The sequence below is a fragment of the Ahaetulla prasina genome, chromosome 2 (genome assembly GCF_028640845.1).
Source record: "Ahaetulla prasina isolate Xishuangbanna chromosome 2, ASM2864084v1, whole genome shotgun sequence".
NCBI classification, from domain to species: domain Eukaryota; kingdom Metazoa; phylum Chordata; class Lepidosauria; order Squamata; family Colubridae; genus Ahaetulla; species Ahaetulla prasina.
Genome location: NC_080540.1, coordinates 66,995,079 through 67,013,615, shown reverse-complemented (window position 1 = coordinate 67,013,615; position 18,537 = coordinate 66,995,079).

Sequence of the window (18,537 nt, the reverse complement as noted above, 5' to 3'; positions counted from 1 at the left end):
ATCTTTTGTTTCAGAACTGGATTGGGAATAAGCTAAATCATTTTTAAAACTGTGAAAAATAAGTTGGTTTTCTGAACCCAAGAATAACTGGATGGGGAGGATGGGGAGGGAGAAGGATCACTTAGATAAATTGCTATTCTAATGCTATTTAAGATCAACTGCTATTTCAGCTTAACTTTATGTTTATTTTTAACACTGGGAACCAGGAGATTCTTCTAATGGATTGAAATACTTAAATTAACTAGATTAAGATCAAATTGTGCCATTCGTAGCACTGATTCATTGAGTTAAAAAAACACAAGTATTTATTTATAGGGTATGATGCTTTTAACAAATAATGAATTAATGAATGTTATTTTCAAGACTACCAGTTAAGGTGATTAATATTATTATTTTTGCCACATTTATTTTACCAATACTGTGGCTGAGTTTTTGTCTATATGGTCTCAATGCGAGTGTTATTTTTTGTTAACATATATAGAGTGAAGTTGTAGTAAGTCTTCCAGATACCCAAACTAAAATATGGTAAATAAACAACCTTAAAAGTTGGGTGACAGGGGCAAGAGAGTATCATAAAACCTCTTTTTAATAACTTTTGTTCATAGCCTATTATTTTGTTATTCTTATCCTTTACATGTGATGTTGCTAGAGCAACTGAAATTTTGCCATTCTGTGACATGAATAACTGGCACAAATGGATAGGACCCCAAGGGTGCAGAAGTAAATTTTATTGTTGCGGTTTTCCTGCATTAAAATGTTTTGCTGAAACTGATGTTTTGCATCAAGGTCATAATATGTTTCTATACCATTACCTGATGTTTTCCCTGGACCATATAGTGACATTGGGGACTTTTATTATATAAAAAGAGATCCACTATGGTGTAGTGATTAAGGCATGGGAGACCCTAAATTCAAATCCCATTTTAGGCACAAAGCCAGCTGGTTGACTTGGGCCAGTCACTGTCTCTTAATCCTAGAAAAGAAAGCAATGGCAAATCACGCCCAAAATCCTGCCAAGAAAATTACAAGTACCTGTCCAGGCAGTCACCAAGAGTGAAAAAAACTGACTCAAAGTCATTTGCATATATGCACATGCATACACCTTAGGAAAAAAGGTGTGTTTGTGTGTGTGTGTATTCTCAATATTCTGCTCTGGATCTAATTTTTTCCTGCCTCTGGACTGGTATTATTGCCATTAGAATCTCTTGTCTCACACTAGTTAGTCCTTCATCTTTAGATTTGGTGCTCTGTAATTGCAAATAAAGGACGCGGTGGCTCAGGGGCTAGGACGTTTAGCTTGTCGATCAAAAGGTCGGCAGCTCAGCGGTTCGAATCCCTAGTGCTGCCGTGTAACAGGGTGAGCTCCCGTTACTTGTCCCAGCTTCTGCCAACCTAGCAGTTTCGAAAGCACGTAAAAATGCAAGTAGAAAAAATAGGGACCATCTTTGGTGGGAAGGTAACAGCGTTCCGTGCGACTTTGGCGTTGAGTCATGCCGGCCACATGACCACAGAGACATCTTCGGACAGTGCTGGCTCTTCGGCTTTGAAACGGAGATGAGTACCGCCCCCTAGAGTCGGGAACGACTAGCACGTATGTGCGAGGGGAACCTTTACCTTTACCTTTTAATTGCAAATTCTACTTCAGAGAAGGTTTTTACTGCACCCTTCTTAATCAATACTTCCTTAGGAGGAATATTTCTTTTGCCAAACTGTTAGAGGATCCCTTACAAGGCTTGCGTTTGTTCCTTATTTGATGACTCTAATTTTAGTTATAATGATAACATCACACACACACAAAGAGTTAGTCTTGCTACTTCAGATATAATATTGTACTACTAACTACATTTGCTAGACCAATTCTTGAATACAGCTCATCTGTCTGGAACCCGCACTGCACATCGGACATAAATACAATTGAGAGAGTCCAGAGATATTTTACAAGAAGTGTCCTCCGTTCCTCTACCCGCAATAAAATACCTTATGCCACCAGACTCCAAATTTTGGGCTTAGTCAACTTAGAACTACGCCGACTTCAGTCTGACCTAAGCATAGTACGTAAAATTATCTACCACAATGTCCTACCTGTCAATGACCACTTCAGCTTCAACCACAACAATACATGAGCAAATAATAGATACAAACTCAAGGTAAACCGCTCCAAACTCGATTGCAGAAAATGACTTCAGTAACAGAGTGGTCAATGCCTGGAATGCACTACCTGACTCTAGTTTCTTCCCCAAACCCCCAAAACTTTAAGCTTAAACTGTCTACTGTTGACCTCCTCTATTCCTAAGAAGTGTGTAAGGCGTGAGCATAAGTGCACTTGCATGCCTACCATTCCTGTCCTAATATTCCTTTTTACTTACAATGGCTATTTGCAACTTGAAGTAGGTACAATGGTTCAGCAGAAAGCTGACAGCCCAGGTGCCGCGCAAATCGCGTCTCAAATTGCAGCTCTTGTTCCTGCTCCTGCTCACTTAGCAGTTTGAAAGCATGTAAATTAATAGAGTAGATTAATAGGTACCACTTCTGTGGAAAGGTAACAGCATTTCGTGCACTTTTGGTATATAGTGATGCTGGCCACATGACCATGGAAAGTGTCTTCGGAGACTGCTGGCTCCCTCGGTCAAGAAATGGGGATGAGCACTATATCCCAGAATCAGACCCGACTGACAGGGAAACCTTTACCTTTTTTTTAATTTGAAACTTGAGAGGATTGATCAGAATGGGACTTCCTTAGCAGCCATGCTTGTTCTCCCATTTGAGGATATTGCTGAGAATATTTCACTTTATAGAGACAGCAAAATCGTTTGCAGAATGCTTTAACTGCTAAATAAATATTTTACTGGCAACTTCTGAAGCATCATAAATGCAGTCAATATAAACAAAACAATGTGGAAACAAGTTTAAGCGACTGCTGGCTAATTCATTGTGAAACAGGACTCTGGTTTGCATCAGGAAACATATTAGTATTTGGAAATTCTGATTTCTTCCCACTCTAATAGGCAAATATTCTTAGCTTGTTTGCAATTTCTGCCAACAAAAAGCACATTAGGTCTGCAGGCCATGTGATGCAGCTGGAAAGCACTTAACTAAGTGCCAGTTATTAAGTTCTTTCTATTGTCATTAATTTTAAATTTGTGATCATTGCTTATAAAAGGTGATGGATATAGAGACCCGGGGTGTGGGATGGGGAAATTGTCTTTTTGGCAATGGAACAAAAATGCCATGTGCTGTGGTAGCAAAAGCATATTCCATTTTTTCCTGCAATTCTTCCATGGTGACTCATTCTTCTAAATACACCCACATATGGTAAACTCCAATCACGTGGAAATCATCTGTGCTGTCCCCACCTCCCCAGAGTATTTTGCACTTTATTAGGTTTTCTTTTCACCACAAGATGGCACATGTTTTTATAGGAACCACACATGCACTATCTCAGGACTCCTTTAATTGAACTGGTTAGCATGAGGTGTCAAACTTGTGGTGTCATGGCAGCGTCACATGATGTATCAGGACTTTTCCCCCGTTCACTAAACTGGGCGGGGCCAGCATGTGATGCATCAGGCCCATGGAGTGCGAGTTGACATCCCTGGTCTAGAGTCTGGACTATGTACCTGGATAGATTCTGAATGTTAAATACACAAAGAAATTTGTCTTATGTGCAAATTCTAGCCTATAAAATGTAAGTTAGAGGATCAAAGATTTCCTTCATGGGAGTGTTTTCTTCTGTTTATTTGGATATTTTCTTCTCACTTGACAGTATTTTGTGCAAAATTCTTCTTGTACTTATATATTAGTTTGTTTATTTGCATCACAGTGAATGAATTTATATCAGGTTGATGATCTTCTTTATCAATGGTAACAGACATCTTTTCATACTCAAGTGTCCAGTTATCATCGGCAAACATGAGATGAACCACAAAGAATCTGCTTGAATGATTCCTTCCTTCAGCAACTTGGTTGGTTTCCTTTGTCTGTCCTTTGTCATTTTTGAAGGATCTGAGAGAGATCCAACCTCTGGGACAATGTTTCTCAACCTAGACAACTAAGATGTGTGGACTTCAATTCCCAGGATTCCTCACCAGCAAGGAAGATGAGCTCTACTCGATTATCTTCCTCTTACTTTGTGGAGCCTTTGCAACATGAGAAAAAAATCACCATAAACCTCATGATGTTCTCTTAGGGGGAAGGAGGACAGGATGGGTCCAATTAAGCATCATAACTGTTTCGTTTTGTCGCTTGCTTTTGAAATCATCTCTAGTTGGACCACCTAGGTAAGGAGAAACTGTCAGATCTTCATGGTAGGCCAAGGTCAAGAAAGAGACACTGCAGGTGCTTTATTGCTGCACACCATATTAGCAATCTTGAAAATCTGTTCAAAACCGTTGCCATACTTTTAAGGGCCATGAGGACAACAGTGAGACTGTTTCAAATTTCTTCTACATAGAGCTCAGCAACCATTTCATCTTTTTCATTTTTTTCCAGGATAAAATAGAAATGATATTTTTAATCCCACCTTTATTATTTTTATAAATAACTTGAGGCAGTGAATACACCTGATATTCCTTCCTCCTTCTATTTTTCCCCACAACAATAACAACCCTGTGAGGTGAGTTGGGCTGAGAGGGTAACTGGCCCAAAGTCACCCAGCCTGTTCTTCTTGTCTAAGGTGGAACCAATTTTGTTGTATACAAGATGAACAATGACAATAAAGTCTATACTAAACTAGAACTCATGGTCTCCTAGTTTCTAGGCCAGCACCTTAACTACTACACCAAACTGGTCTATTCCTTGTACTCTCAATCCAGGGGTGAAATGCTCCCGGATCGGACCGGATCACACAATCCGATAGCGATGGCAGCTGCTGGTTCGGAGGACCGGTAGCCAAAATCCCTGCCCCCCCCCCGCCTCTGCTGAGCTGCACCATCTGCAGAGGGTTTTTTTTTTTTACTTTTAAAAGCCAGTTTTGCTTCAGCTGAAACAGGCCTTTAAAAGTAAAAAAAAGCCTTTGAGGATCCCGCCCCTTTGCTGAGATTGGCAGAGACTTTAAACTTAAAAAAAAAATTAAAGTCTCCTCTGGCGATCTCACCTGAGTTCCTCATCAGCAGAACCTTACTTGTACTCTTACTTGTAGAAAACATGTTTTCTACAAGTAAGAGTAGAGATTCTAAGGCACTTACCTGATTACTGATGAACGCATGGCTCTTTTTCCAGTCCGAAAGCAGTTTCAGTTTCAGCCAGACAGAATCAACCGCTTAGCTAATCTATTTCCTTGGTGATCAACTGGCTGGCTTTGCTGGCTGAGGAACTCTGGGATTTGAAGTCCACAATAAAATAAAATAAAATAAAATAATAAATTAAAATATTTGTGCAGCTTTCTGAGATTTGGTGTGTTTCTGTAGTGTTTCACTCTAACTACACAAACACACAAAATCTCAGCTGTATGTGGCATTTTGTGTGTGTGTGTGTGTGCGTATGTGTGTGTCAGTTGTGTGTGTGTAAAGTGTGAAAGTTGTGGCTGTGTAAAGTGTGAAGTGCAGCTGCTTTTACATTGTGTGTGAGTCAGTTGTGTTGTGGTGTGTGTGTGTAAAGTGTGAAAGTTGGTTTTTGGTACCTCTTGTTTTTTTATACTTTGTTAATTTATTTTTATTATTTATTGTTATTGGCCACGCCCACCCAGTCATCTGACCACCAAGCCACACCCACCAATTAAGCCATGCTCATGAACCGGTAGGGAAATTTTTTAGATTTCACCCGTTTCAAGCCCAAGAAAAGTATCAGAGTTAGTACTATGCTACAGTAAAAACACTATATGTAATAGTAATGAAGAACACATTGATCTGCCATCTGAGGCCACATTTGGTATTTTGTGAGCTGTGGTTCATATATAGAAGTGGAGACCATTTTCCTCATGTGTGGGATATAATTCAATTGCATATGAGTCATTTAATGTAGACCACAGTTCCTATGATTTCATTTTTCTTTTTCTGCATGTAATATGGTTAGAAGAAAAAAAAACCCTTCTATTTAATGGGGTGAAAAAAGATTGTTCCCCCCCTTACCACCCACCCCATATACCATGTTTGAAGAATGATTGAAAACATCAGAAGAATGTTGCATTGTTCAGGAAAAATGAACAGGAATTTAGTTTGTTTATAATATATTTTCTACAGATGTGATTCAGAATATGTTCTCACTATGGCTGAAATGAAACCAAAAAATCACTTTTGAATTGCCTTAAGGATCTGCATAAGTACAATTTAATTTTAATTGACAACAGCTATTAATTGAATTCATACACTGGAATTTAGGAGAAACTATGGAAAGGAAAGGAAAGGAAAGGAAAGGAAGATTGTACATAAAATCCTTAAAATAAGGATTTTAAAAATCTAATTAAAAAACCCACATCAATCTAAATATGAAAGTTATACATTTACCAAGTGTGAAAAACTCGTGGGGTTTTTTTTGGGAGGGAGTTGGCACGGTAGCAATTTAGAATACCTAATTATTTTTACTTCATACTGAGTGATCTGTCTTTCAGAAAACCCTTTCAGCTAGTTAAATCTATGACATCACGGATAGAGAAATTAGCTTGGTGGGCAAACTAATTGTTACTATCCTCCCAAAAGCTGGTTTTTAGCTGTTCTCCACATTTTATAAAACGTAACATTGTTCAAAAAGAAAAGGAGGAAATACAGCAGTAAAACCATATCCAACAAGAGGTCTAGAAAACCTCTCTAGAAAATCTACTTTCTTTGCAATGAAAGCTGAACAGATTCTCAAACTTGAATATTTTTCAAGTAGTTATAAATTAAATTAGGATGATTGTGTTGATGTTATTTGGAATTCTGTTGGTGATTATTGGTTTCTTTTGTTGTTTTGTTTTTCTCTTTCCCAATGTACTTATTTTTATATCTAAATGTTTTGTTTTATTGATTTAACAAAGGAATTTCTCATTAAAACTTTCTTCACATGCAAGGTTATATAATCACACAACTATGCTTTATTTTTCAGGATTGGAGTAAGATTTGATGCATTTTATATAGTACTGTTGGTTTTGGCAAAGAATATCCAAGTCATCTCTTTCATTTTTGCCATTGCTGGGCTAAAGGGAAAAATGTCTAGGGTAGAATGGCTAAGAATTCCCCAGCTACTCCAGTACGGAGTGTTGGGAAATTCAGGCTTTCTATTGGCAAAAATCTTTTACTAAATTGGAAAAAGGTATAAATTACTGTCTCTCCCATTTTTGTAGCAACCAGGCAGATTATGACTTAACAGATTTGTTGGAGTCATTTGTTTGTTATATATGAAACTAATCTCATATTATTAAAGTTAACTTGGCTGCAAAATTCTGAATAAGCACAATGATCATCTGGACTTTGAAGCTTAGATATAGCAGGCCTATGCCTTATTATGGCATAGGCCATAATAAGGCATAGGCCTTATTATTAAATGATTGTTCATTGAGGAAGAAGATGCACCAGTTGATACATAAGGCCTGCTATCAAGAAAATTAAGTCACAATCAGAATCACAACACTTGTCCTTGTAGCAATGGACTTTGATTGATGGCTTCAGACTCTGATATAGTAGCTCAACCACTAGCTCAAAAGAACATGTCTAGTGGTGCCAGATAGAAACCTGAAGGGGAAAGTAGTTGCTTGGGAAAAATCCAGGATGATCATCTAATAGTCTAATTGTTAATTTCCCCCAAGTAGCCCACTTTCTGAGCTAATGCTAACACCATTACATTCTGATACTAGAACCACATCTGGGACAACTTTTCCTTGTGGTTTTCTCCAAGCCTTTTCCCATTACTGTATCTGAAAGGCTGACTCCTTGGAACTGACCATGTCTTACTGCTCTATGATCTGGACCTTGAACGTAGAATTGTGTGGACCTTGAGTCCTGACAATGTCTTTGGATAATGATGATACCATACTGATCATGGATTGTTTGAGGGCATTGTGAAGTCTTTGGGACAGAACAACTTACTTACAAAGAAGATTTAAAATGTGACATTATTTGACAAACTTTACTAGTAGGAATTTGGATCTCTGTCCCACTATATTGTGACTTTCCATACCAATTTTCCATCAGTAGTTGATAAAAATGGGCTGAAAAGGTGGGTTGAAACTTCTCCCCAGATTTTCTTGTCCATGAATACTTGGGAAAGTAACAGAGAGGTTGCTTGAAGCAAGAAAAACAAGAAAGTCCAGTTGCCTCTTGAAAAAGCACCTCTGGGACAACCATAACCTGGATAACTGAGAATCTCCATTGATAGCTATGTGCTTTGGACCCTTCAAATGGTGCGGGAGTATGAACAGATTTCCAGAAAAATTGCCGGGTATAGGAACCATTTGTGCTTCAGTTTTATATGCAGACAACACAGTGTTCCAGAGTGAAGGGACACAGGGCAGAATGAATCCTGCAGAAAGCTCCACAACACAGTCCTTTCAGCAGTTCCAAGAAGGCTCCACACACATTTGCACTACTCAGGTGACCAAGTGGCCTCAATGATACTATAAAAGAATGCAAATGCCTGCAATATAAATCCTTCTTTTCCCCACCATCCAGTCAGATCTGATGAAGATTCTTGGATGAAAAGTGAAATGTCTTCAAAGAAAAAAAAGAAAGTCCAGTTGAAAAAGCACCTTTGGGACCATCTGGCAGATTGTCAGAGGATTAGCAGTTACTTTAATTGTATCCACAAGACCCAGATTGTTGAATAAACAAAAATTAGAAAGATCCTATCAATTTCTGGTAGTTTCTTGTTACAAGAACACAGGCCTGTGAAAGGACCTCCTCTAAACCCAGGAAAGTAAGATTATCTCTCACTCTTTGCAACAACAGGACTAAAATTGGTGGTAGAGTCTGAGAGGAGGTTACAAATGTTTCATTGCCTGTTTGTGAACTTTCTACCCATATAAATTCTGCAGAGTTTCTATGAGATTGTGGTAGAATTCACCACGTCTTCCTTCAACATTTCCAATGTTGAGAATTTCTGCCGGGTTCCATTAAGTAATTCAGTGGTACACCCCATGATCTGATCAAGGTTCCCAGAGTCATTCATGAGGATCTGTTGTGACCCAGGCCCAAGTAGGTAGTAGCAAACTCAGTCAGTTTAAAAATAAACAAACTTTATTAGAACAGCTGAGAATTAACTCATTCTCAGCATAATCTAAACTAAATCAAAGCAAATCCTTCCCAACACAATTCCCTAGTCTTATCACTAACCTTGGTCTAATTAGGCAAACTGCCAAAGACCTTTCTTGGCAAAAGTTCAGAAGACGCCGATAAGAAACAAATACAGCAAGACAAAGATATTAACATTGTTTTCCGGCAAAGAGCCCAAACACTATTGCTGGTCTTTTAAGTCTTATGGGAGGGGCCAATCATCTCTTGGCCCTACTCCCGAATGGTCCTCTTTGCTTTAGCTGCTCTTGCCTTCTGACATCTCTTCTCATGCGTGCATTAGGAACAGGCTCCTCCTGTTCCTCTGCTCACTACTGTCAGCCTCTGAAGGCTCTGGAGTCTGCACATCACTCCCTGATAGCCCTGGCCCCACCTGTGCCTCTGACGCAGAGCCCTCATCCGGGCCTTCCCCAGCCTCCAGGACTGGCCCATGTTCTTCCTCAGCCTCATCGCTGTCTGACTCAGTTGCCAGCTCCTCAGGCTGCTGGTAGACCACAACAAGATCCTTATAAAGGATTAGTAGAATTTAAGAACCCAACTGACTACAAAATATTAGACAAAGGGGACAACTTATTTACTTTTAGATTAGAGGAATTACTGGTGTTCCTCTGCCCTACTTCTCTCAGCAAACTTTCAAGGCCTCCACCATTATCTGTTTATTCAAAGTCCAAGCCTAGTCCTTCCCTAGTCCTCTTCCTCTATTCCAACAGATATGAAAATATTCTTATCACTAATCTTACATAAAGACACATTTCATGGTTATTTAAGGAGCGTTCCCTAACTAAGCTGGCCAACAAATTTGGAATTTGTTAAACCAACACATTTGGAGGTTGCCCTTTAGGGAAGAAATCTGCTGTCTGGAACAGCATGCTTCCCTAGGGATGAGAGAGAGTGACTGGTCCATGGTCTCATAGCTGGCTTTGTGCTTAAGACAGAACTATAACTCAGGGTCTTCCAGTTTCTAGTCTGGTGCCTTAACCACCACACCAAACTGGCTGCCATTCAAGGCTTACATAGAATAGAATATTCTTTATTGGTCAAGTGAGCTTGGACATACAAGGAATTTTTCTCTGGTGCCTAAGCTCTCGGTGTACAATCTATGTAAGCCGAATTTTCATTCACAGGGCAGATAAAAATAACCACTGACGCCAATAATCGGAAAAATGTAAGGAAGATATCCCACCCAGTGCTGAAGTCTAAATGCAGACTGCATTTAGGCTCCTTAATCTTGTTTGCCAATGTGGAAACAAGTAGGAGAGTTTTATTACGTTATTTGGTTTATGCCCCATATCTCTTCCCAATGGAGAGGATACGAGCTTTGGCCTCCTTTCTGGAACTAACAGAAATATTTGTAACTGGTTAAAGTAAACCCTGGTTTCATGTTGAAGTGTAAACCTCATGAAAGTCTCATTACATCATGTTACATGCAAATGCTACCAGCTGAAAAGGCCTTCTATGTCTGGCTGGATAGTTAACATACAGAAACCTTTAGAGAATATCCTTCCAAATTTGCTTTGCACTTGTAAATCCCTATTTTTACCACATTTGTAAACCCTTTTATTAAATACACACAGTTAGACCACACTCACCATGGCCTGTCACAACCCATTTTATTAACACAGCCCATTTTATTATGTGCTGCAGAGTGAGAGTCCAAGCCACAAGTTCTACTCAGCTTCATGGGGTATTTTTCCTTCTTCCCGTCCTCATGAACTCTCAACACTATGTGTGTGTATGTGGGTGTGTACACACACACACACACACACACACACACACACATACACAAGGAATTCAGATGTGTCAAAATTAATACTTAACATTACATTTATTTTCCCCCGTGCACACACAGCCTCTTTTATTCACTCAATCTGTCGAAACAAAGTTATTTATATAGCAACCCAAAGCTCTAAGCTTTTCTCATGGCAGATGTACAGTGAGGAATTTGGGCAGGCTGTTATGGGCTGCCTTCCTCTGTTTCCTAGGCTTCTTTATGTAGGGAAAGTTACCTAATATTGGTTGATGATGGTACTTGTGACTCCACCCCCAACCTCAATTTTCATTTGGAGAGGATTTAGAATGGGAAGAATTGCTACTGATTTTTCAAATTAAACTTGCAGGCATATGAGCCAGGTATATAGCATAGCTCTGCATTCTTCTTTACCACACCAACTTCAATGACCAGTGGTTTTCCTGGATTGAAACTCTGACTCTAGGGCAGGGAGACCAGGCAGAAGAGGACATTATAGAAGAGCATCAGGTTATGCCAGAAGAGGTAGTTGATCCACCAGTCACAGCATTTCCAATTTTGATGCTTTTCCCTGGCTGAGCTAAAGTGTTTTTACCGGTCCTCAATTTAGCAGGAAATGATAACACCCTGAAACTGATTGTCTATTTTACCTCTGTTCCCAGTCATGGTCAATCTTCTGATCTTCAGGTTCAATTCATAATCTAAATTTTGATCTAGAAAATGCCGGAATACAAAATAACAGAATTGGAAGAAATCTTGCAATCTTTTCTTAAAAGCTTCCAGCGATGGAGCACCCACCATTTCTGAAAACAAGCCATTCCACTGCTTAATTGTTCTCACTAGGAAATTTCTACTTAGTTCTAGGTTGGTTCTCTCCTTGATAAGTTTCCATCTATTACTTCTTGTCCTTCCCTCAGGTGCTTTGAAGTTGACCCAACTTCTCTGTGACAGTCCTCAAATATTGGGAGACCGTTTCTCTACATTAGTCTAGACATACCCAGTTCCTGTAAACATTTATCATATATTTTTCCTCCAGCCTCCTAATCATCTTTGTTATCATTTTCAAGTCAGGTTTACTGTTACTATTCAAGTGAAAGTTTGGTTTAGCATGTTGTATGAACTGAACTATCATGGCTACAAATCAAACTTTAACTGTTTAACTATTTTGATTGGATATTTAGATACTATAAGGCAGCCCAGGGTTTATTTGACTGACAGCCATAATCAATTTAATAAATAATATAAAGAATTAAGTTCTGGTCAGTTGAGGTTCATTCAGTAACAAACAATGATTAAACAAGTCATGGCTTAGTGCAAAGTATGAATCTAAGGCAATATCTGGTCTATGACTCACTAGTTAAGAAATGCTCCATAGTATTTCACTGTTGAAATCATATAATTTGTTTGCATAATTTTGGTTATATATATTTATAGGAGTGCATACATTTATACAGAGTGATCAAGCTTTTAAACATTGCTGCACAACAGTTTTATTGTTTCAGGACTTAATGAAAGCATATTAATCCAAATAAATCTCTTTCATCAGCTTCAGACTATGGGTCGGCATTTGTAAGCAATGGTTATTTATACAGGAATGTTGTACTTTTTGAGACAATACAAATCACAACCATCTTTTCACAGTTTCCTTATATTCCAAGGTTAGGAACATTTGCATGGGGCTATTTAAATATCAAGATGATCAGTATTTATGCAAACAAATCTTTCCTTTCAATTTTTTGTGACATGCTTGGTAAATAAATATCCCTCCAGCTACAGAAATGGTTCAGTGACAACATAAATGTCTAAATGTCACTAAAAATGAATTGTATTTTACTTCAAGGAGTCAAAAGGAAATATGTTTTGCTGCATTTTGATAATATTTGTAAATATGGCAATCATTGTCACTTAGGGGCTGACTTTAATTGGAAACGGAGTTTGCCCCCTTCTCTGTTAGATGCAGTCTTAAGATTCTTAGGAGCAGTAAATTGATATGATGCAGCAAGTGATCAAGTGGCCCACAGAACCTTATGTGATGATGATAGATGACCTTGGAGGTGGACAAGATACAGCAAGACAAAAATAAAGCAACTGAAAAAAATATATAGAAAGATTGCTTGCAAAAATATTTTGGTCAGAACAGGAAAGATGTTCCCAAGTGCTCCGTACTGGCCTCCAGTCAGGCTAGGAAAAAGATTTCACAATAGTAATTGGTCTCTCAGTTTTGAGATTCTCTACTGCTCAACTGAGATGTATAAAGTTAGGAAACTCCAATACTAAATTCATAGCAAAATCCCAAACATGTTGACCCAGTGCTATAAATTGTGTCTGAAACCTTTCAACCTGGAGGAAGCAGAAGAGGATGCAAAAAAAAAAAAAAAGTCAACTTATTTAATATCTGCTAAATAATGATCAGCCAGAAAGAAACTGAAGGGTCTGACAAGCTTTATCTCACTTCAATCACAGAATGAATACAGAATGTGCAGCGCAACTTGTCGTGTCCCACTCCTCCGCTGACGGCCGGGTCAGGGAAATCCGAATCACGCTTGCCTCTGCAGCTCTGCCCAAAGTCCTAGCAAAGTCCTCAGAGCAGGCAGGAGACCAGTAAGTGACTTCAGCAAGATAAGTTCGACTTTGCCTGACTCAGAGACTGCCAGAAAGCAGATCCTTTATATAGGCCATGGGGTGTGGCTCCATGACTCAGCACTCATTAAGGCCTGCCCCTCCCTTCCTTCTGTTGCCTCCGCCTATCCAGTCTTCTGATGCGAGGGTCACTCCAATCAGCAGCTGTTGGAAATAAACTTTCCTCAGGCTCACATGCTGTGGAGGAGGGGGAGGGGTCTAGCTGCTCCGTTTGCCTGGGCATGGAGCCAGGGCTGGGGCTGGGGGGTGCTCCCTCCTCTGCAGCCTGCTTGGGCATGGAGCCAGGGCTGGGGCCGGGAGATGCCCCCTCCTCAGCCTGTCTGGGCATGGAGCCAGGGCTGGGGCCGGGAGGACATTCTTCAGCGTTCGGAAGCAGATAAGCAGACCCCGGCTGCGGTGAGAGCGGGCAAGACACAACACAACTTCTATCTGCTGCGTTTTATCTTGCTAATGCTAAAGTAAGCCTTTTATAACCACATCACCATGGACAGAAAGTTACTGAACAGTTGTTTAGCGAACAGGATTTTATCAAAACCAGTGAACTCAAAAAACAAGTTTGCAAACTTAGTTTGTAAAAATATCCAGGGTATTATGGCAGTATACACCATTGAAATACCAATAAAACATTGTGTAAACATTATATAAAATTGTCTGTAATTCTAACAGTTTGCATCAGTATGAAATCCCATGCTGCTGGCTTTTTCATATCAGTTAAACTCAACGACACAAATCCTTGATCTGTCACCAGGGCTGATGTGAATTTCTGGGTCTCTAAGAAGTGATCCAAGCTTTACATTTTTTAAAAAATTTTTTTATTTCTTTTTGTCACAACAGTATACACAAACAATTGTCATAAGATAAAACAACATATTTTGAAGAAAATATACATATATGTATAAAAATATGCATCAACTATATCAATTTGATATGATGAAGGGAACAATAGGACAGGAACGGTAGGCACTTTTGTGCACTTATGCACGCCCCTTATAGCCCTCTTAGGAATGGGGTGAGGTCAATAGCAGACAGTTTTTGGTTGAAGATTTTGGGATTTTGAGTAGAGACTATGGAGTCAGGTAATGAGTTCCAAGCATTAACAACTCTGTTACAGAAGTCATATTTTCTGCAATCAAGTTTGAAGCGGTTGACATTTCTCTAACTCATTAGCCAAATTGTCTTAACATACTACTACTACTACCACCACCACCACTACTTCTTTATTGAATTTATATGACTGCCAGCCTAATTTTTCTCATTAGAATTTTTTTTCCTCTAGAGAATAGGTATTTTTTTAGATATTTTCTTTAGTGGGCTGATCTTTTAAAATTTCAAACAAAGTTGCTGCAATACATGCAGAAAACTGAACTCATACAAAGTACAGAACTAAGTGAGTGAAACTATTTTTCTTCTTTCATTGGTTGCCACTATTTCAACTCGAGGAAAGTAAAGGCAGTGTTTAGTTTGGCTCTGGTAAAGTGAAATGAAGTAAGCTGGAGTATCAAACAATCCCAGCTTTGTATGATTAGCCTTTGTAGAAACCAGAAGAAATATGGCACTTACTTGAAGTTCTCAGGGCATTTGGGAATTCGGATGCTTTGGAAGCAGCATGTTACTCTCCAGATGGAGCAATTAACAATTTGGGTAATAAAACATCTAGGATGATCCCATTAGAGCTAATTTAAGTACTAATTTGCAATAGGTAGGGAAATATTTTTACTGCTTTAAAGCTCCATAATTCTATGTTAACATGCTAGAAAAATATAGCTGATACAGAATTTTCATTGCTAAGGGCAATTGATTTCTAAGTGATTTTAGTTTTATTAAATCAACTCTACAGAAATGTTATTCTTTACAAAATATTTAGCAGGCTGATAGTGTAAACATGCATAGTTCACAAAGCTTCAATACTGGAGCTTCAAAAGAAGGAAGGCTGCATTGATTTTCCAATACTGTATCTCTTAAATTTTCAAACCTTGGAGATTTCTCTCTCTCTCTCTCTCTCTCTCTCTCTCTCTCTCTTTCATGCTGAAATAATGCATGTTTTCATAATGCCTATTTTTCTTCTTTACATTTAATGCACAGGCTGTACATCTTAGTTTATGGGCTTGCATATGACAGCCTATTTCATCAATGTTTATAGAAAGATTCTTGAAGTCTTGGAATTGGGGTAACCCACAGTGTATTTTGATATTTGGTCTTGGTTGTAATAAGCCAGGGGTGTCAAACTCCCAGCCCTTGGGGCCGATGTGTCATGTGCTGGCCACGCTCACGCCCGGTTAGTGAAGGGGAAAAAAAGTCCATGGTGGTGTCATGTGATACGTCACATGACACCACCATGATGATGCGAGTTTGACACCCCTGTAATAAGTGATGAAAACATACTTTCACAAGGATCTGGTTGGTAGTAAGATTTTCAATGTCATTTATTTCAAAGCATATATTCTTTGGAGTTTTCATCCAAAAGTCTTTAAGTGATTGCTAGTTGTTTTGGTGTGATATATGATTGATGAGGAGCCCTGCCAGCATGTCCTGTGAATTCATAGTTGGGCTATTTCTCATTGTGAGACTTGCTCAAGGAACCCCTTCTAAATTGGAACCCTCTCTAAGTTGCATAGAGCAGGCGTCTCCAACCTTGGCTACTTTAAGACTTGTGGATTTCAACTCCCAGAATTCCCCAGCCAGCTTTGCTGGCATAGCTATGCCCCAGCCGGCTATGCTGGCATAGAGAACACTGCTGTTTCCTGGAATGAAGTTCAGAAACCCTGGGTAGGAGAAGGAGTTTTGGTTCTGTATCTCAGATACAATCCTCTTATGAGAGGAACTCCTTTAGAACAAGGTTGTCAACTAATAGCCCATTGAAAATTGATTCTTGTTTCCTCCACCCAAACTTATTGAGCTAGAAATTAATTAGACCCCAAGATGTATCCTTTCTAAATATTCAGGATGATCTATAATGACTAAATCCATTCTGACTATTCAGGATGATCTATAATGATTAAAAAGAAAGCAAACCACTGATATAATCTGTCTCTCCCTCTTCCCCTCCCCTCCCTGCTCCCCCTCTCCCCCCTCTCTCTAATAAAAGAAGAACAGTCCTAGATATTTACAATTTAAAGAACTCCAAAACCCAGTATCATATTTATTATAATACAATAAGCACAATGGTAACCATTCACTGCTCCTTAGCTCTGTCTTTAAAAGTTCCCAAAAAGCCAACAATGAGGATGACCGCCTAATTTCCTGTAGTGTTGTTTGCACGTGATCTAGGACTCTATTTTACCATGATTTATTTATTTTTATTTAATTTATTCAAATCCTGCTTTTATTATGCTATAAATAACTCAAGGTGGCTTACTTAATATTCCTTCCTCCTTTTCTTTTCTCCAAAAAAACCCCAGTGGATCCGTGGGGCTGAGAGATTGATTGATTTCTAGCCTGGTGCTTTGACCATAGGACAAACTGGCTCTTCAGATTGAAAGGATGTGACCTATAAAGGGATGTATTTCAAGTATGGCACAACTGTAAACCTGCAAGGGTATTTTTGCCCACCCTGTAACCCAGTTCTATGTCTGTTGTCTTGTAACAATACCCTAATTAACATTACAGTTTTTATTTTATTTCTGACTGACACTTTTTACTTCTGGCAATCACAATCTGTAGCTTCCTCTTTTATAGAGACAATGCCAAAATGATATTTTAACAAATGCTATGAACTTGGTAAGCACAAAATACCAAGGCTAAGAAGAGTAATTTGTGGGGAAAGGGCCTAAACCACATTTTAAGTTTTCCAGACCCAAGCACTTGAAAAATGAAATCAGAGATCAAACTGTCCCAGGCTGCTTTGCTTTAACTTTTGTGCAGAGTTTGTTTGTAGCACAAACCTTCCAGCCAAACCATGATCAAGGTTTGGGGTTAACCTTCTCATCCTGACAACTTATGATGCATTTCGGCCTATGCTTCAAGCCAAAGTATTGTGAAGAAGTACCAATTTATTATAAAATAATTCCCAAAACTTGGAACAGCGTATTTGGGCTTATATAAACTCAGTGTTAGTTTTTGAGCAAGTCATTATAATTCAGCCTCAGCTCTTACATTGTAAAATGGGAGTATTAATAACTTCTGAATGGTAAAAACCATTTCATTTGTCATTGTTCCCTAAATAGTTTTTATTCTGTAGACTAAATATGGTAGTTTCTTGAGGCTTTCCTTTGAGGGCCATATTTCATTTAAGTTATACTTGAGGAAGAAGGAGACCAGTAAGGTTTTTTTCAAAACAAGTCCATGACTCTCATTCACACACGTTCAAGTATTTTTGCCCTTAATTTTTATTCTCTCCAACCCAATAGCTCTCTAAAAACTGAACAGAAGGGGACCAAATTTGGCATCGGAGAGCATGCTGCAAAAGAAAGAAATTGACAATCGGCCAGTCAGGGACTGCAGAGAAAAAACATTCCCGAAAAAAGCTCCTTCTTTTCTGGTTAAACCACCCATAGCTCTCTATCTACTCATCCACTCCTCTTCCCAATACACATATATGCAGAAACCACATAGAAGAAATTTGAGGGGACAGTCAAAACATACACAGGGAAAAACACATATATATTTACCCTGGTGAATCCCTGAGGAGTAAGTGCTGATGCACATGCACATACACCCATACTATTTCATATAAAAAACAATCCATGGATACTGCAGGGGTGGCAGGGTGGTTCAAATGCTGGGCTTGTTGACTCGAAAGCCAGCAGCCCAGCTTCAAGACCTGAGTGCCATGTGATGGGGTGATTTCCCGTCCTTGCCTCAGCTCCTGCCAACCTAGCAGTTCAAAAGCATGCACATGAGAATAGATGAATAGGTACACTTTGGTGGGAAGGTAACAGCACTTTGTAACGTCATGCTGGCCACGTGACCACAGAAATGTCACCGGATAGCACTGGCTCAATGGCCTTAAAACGG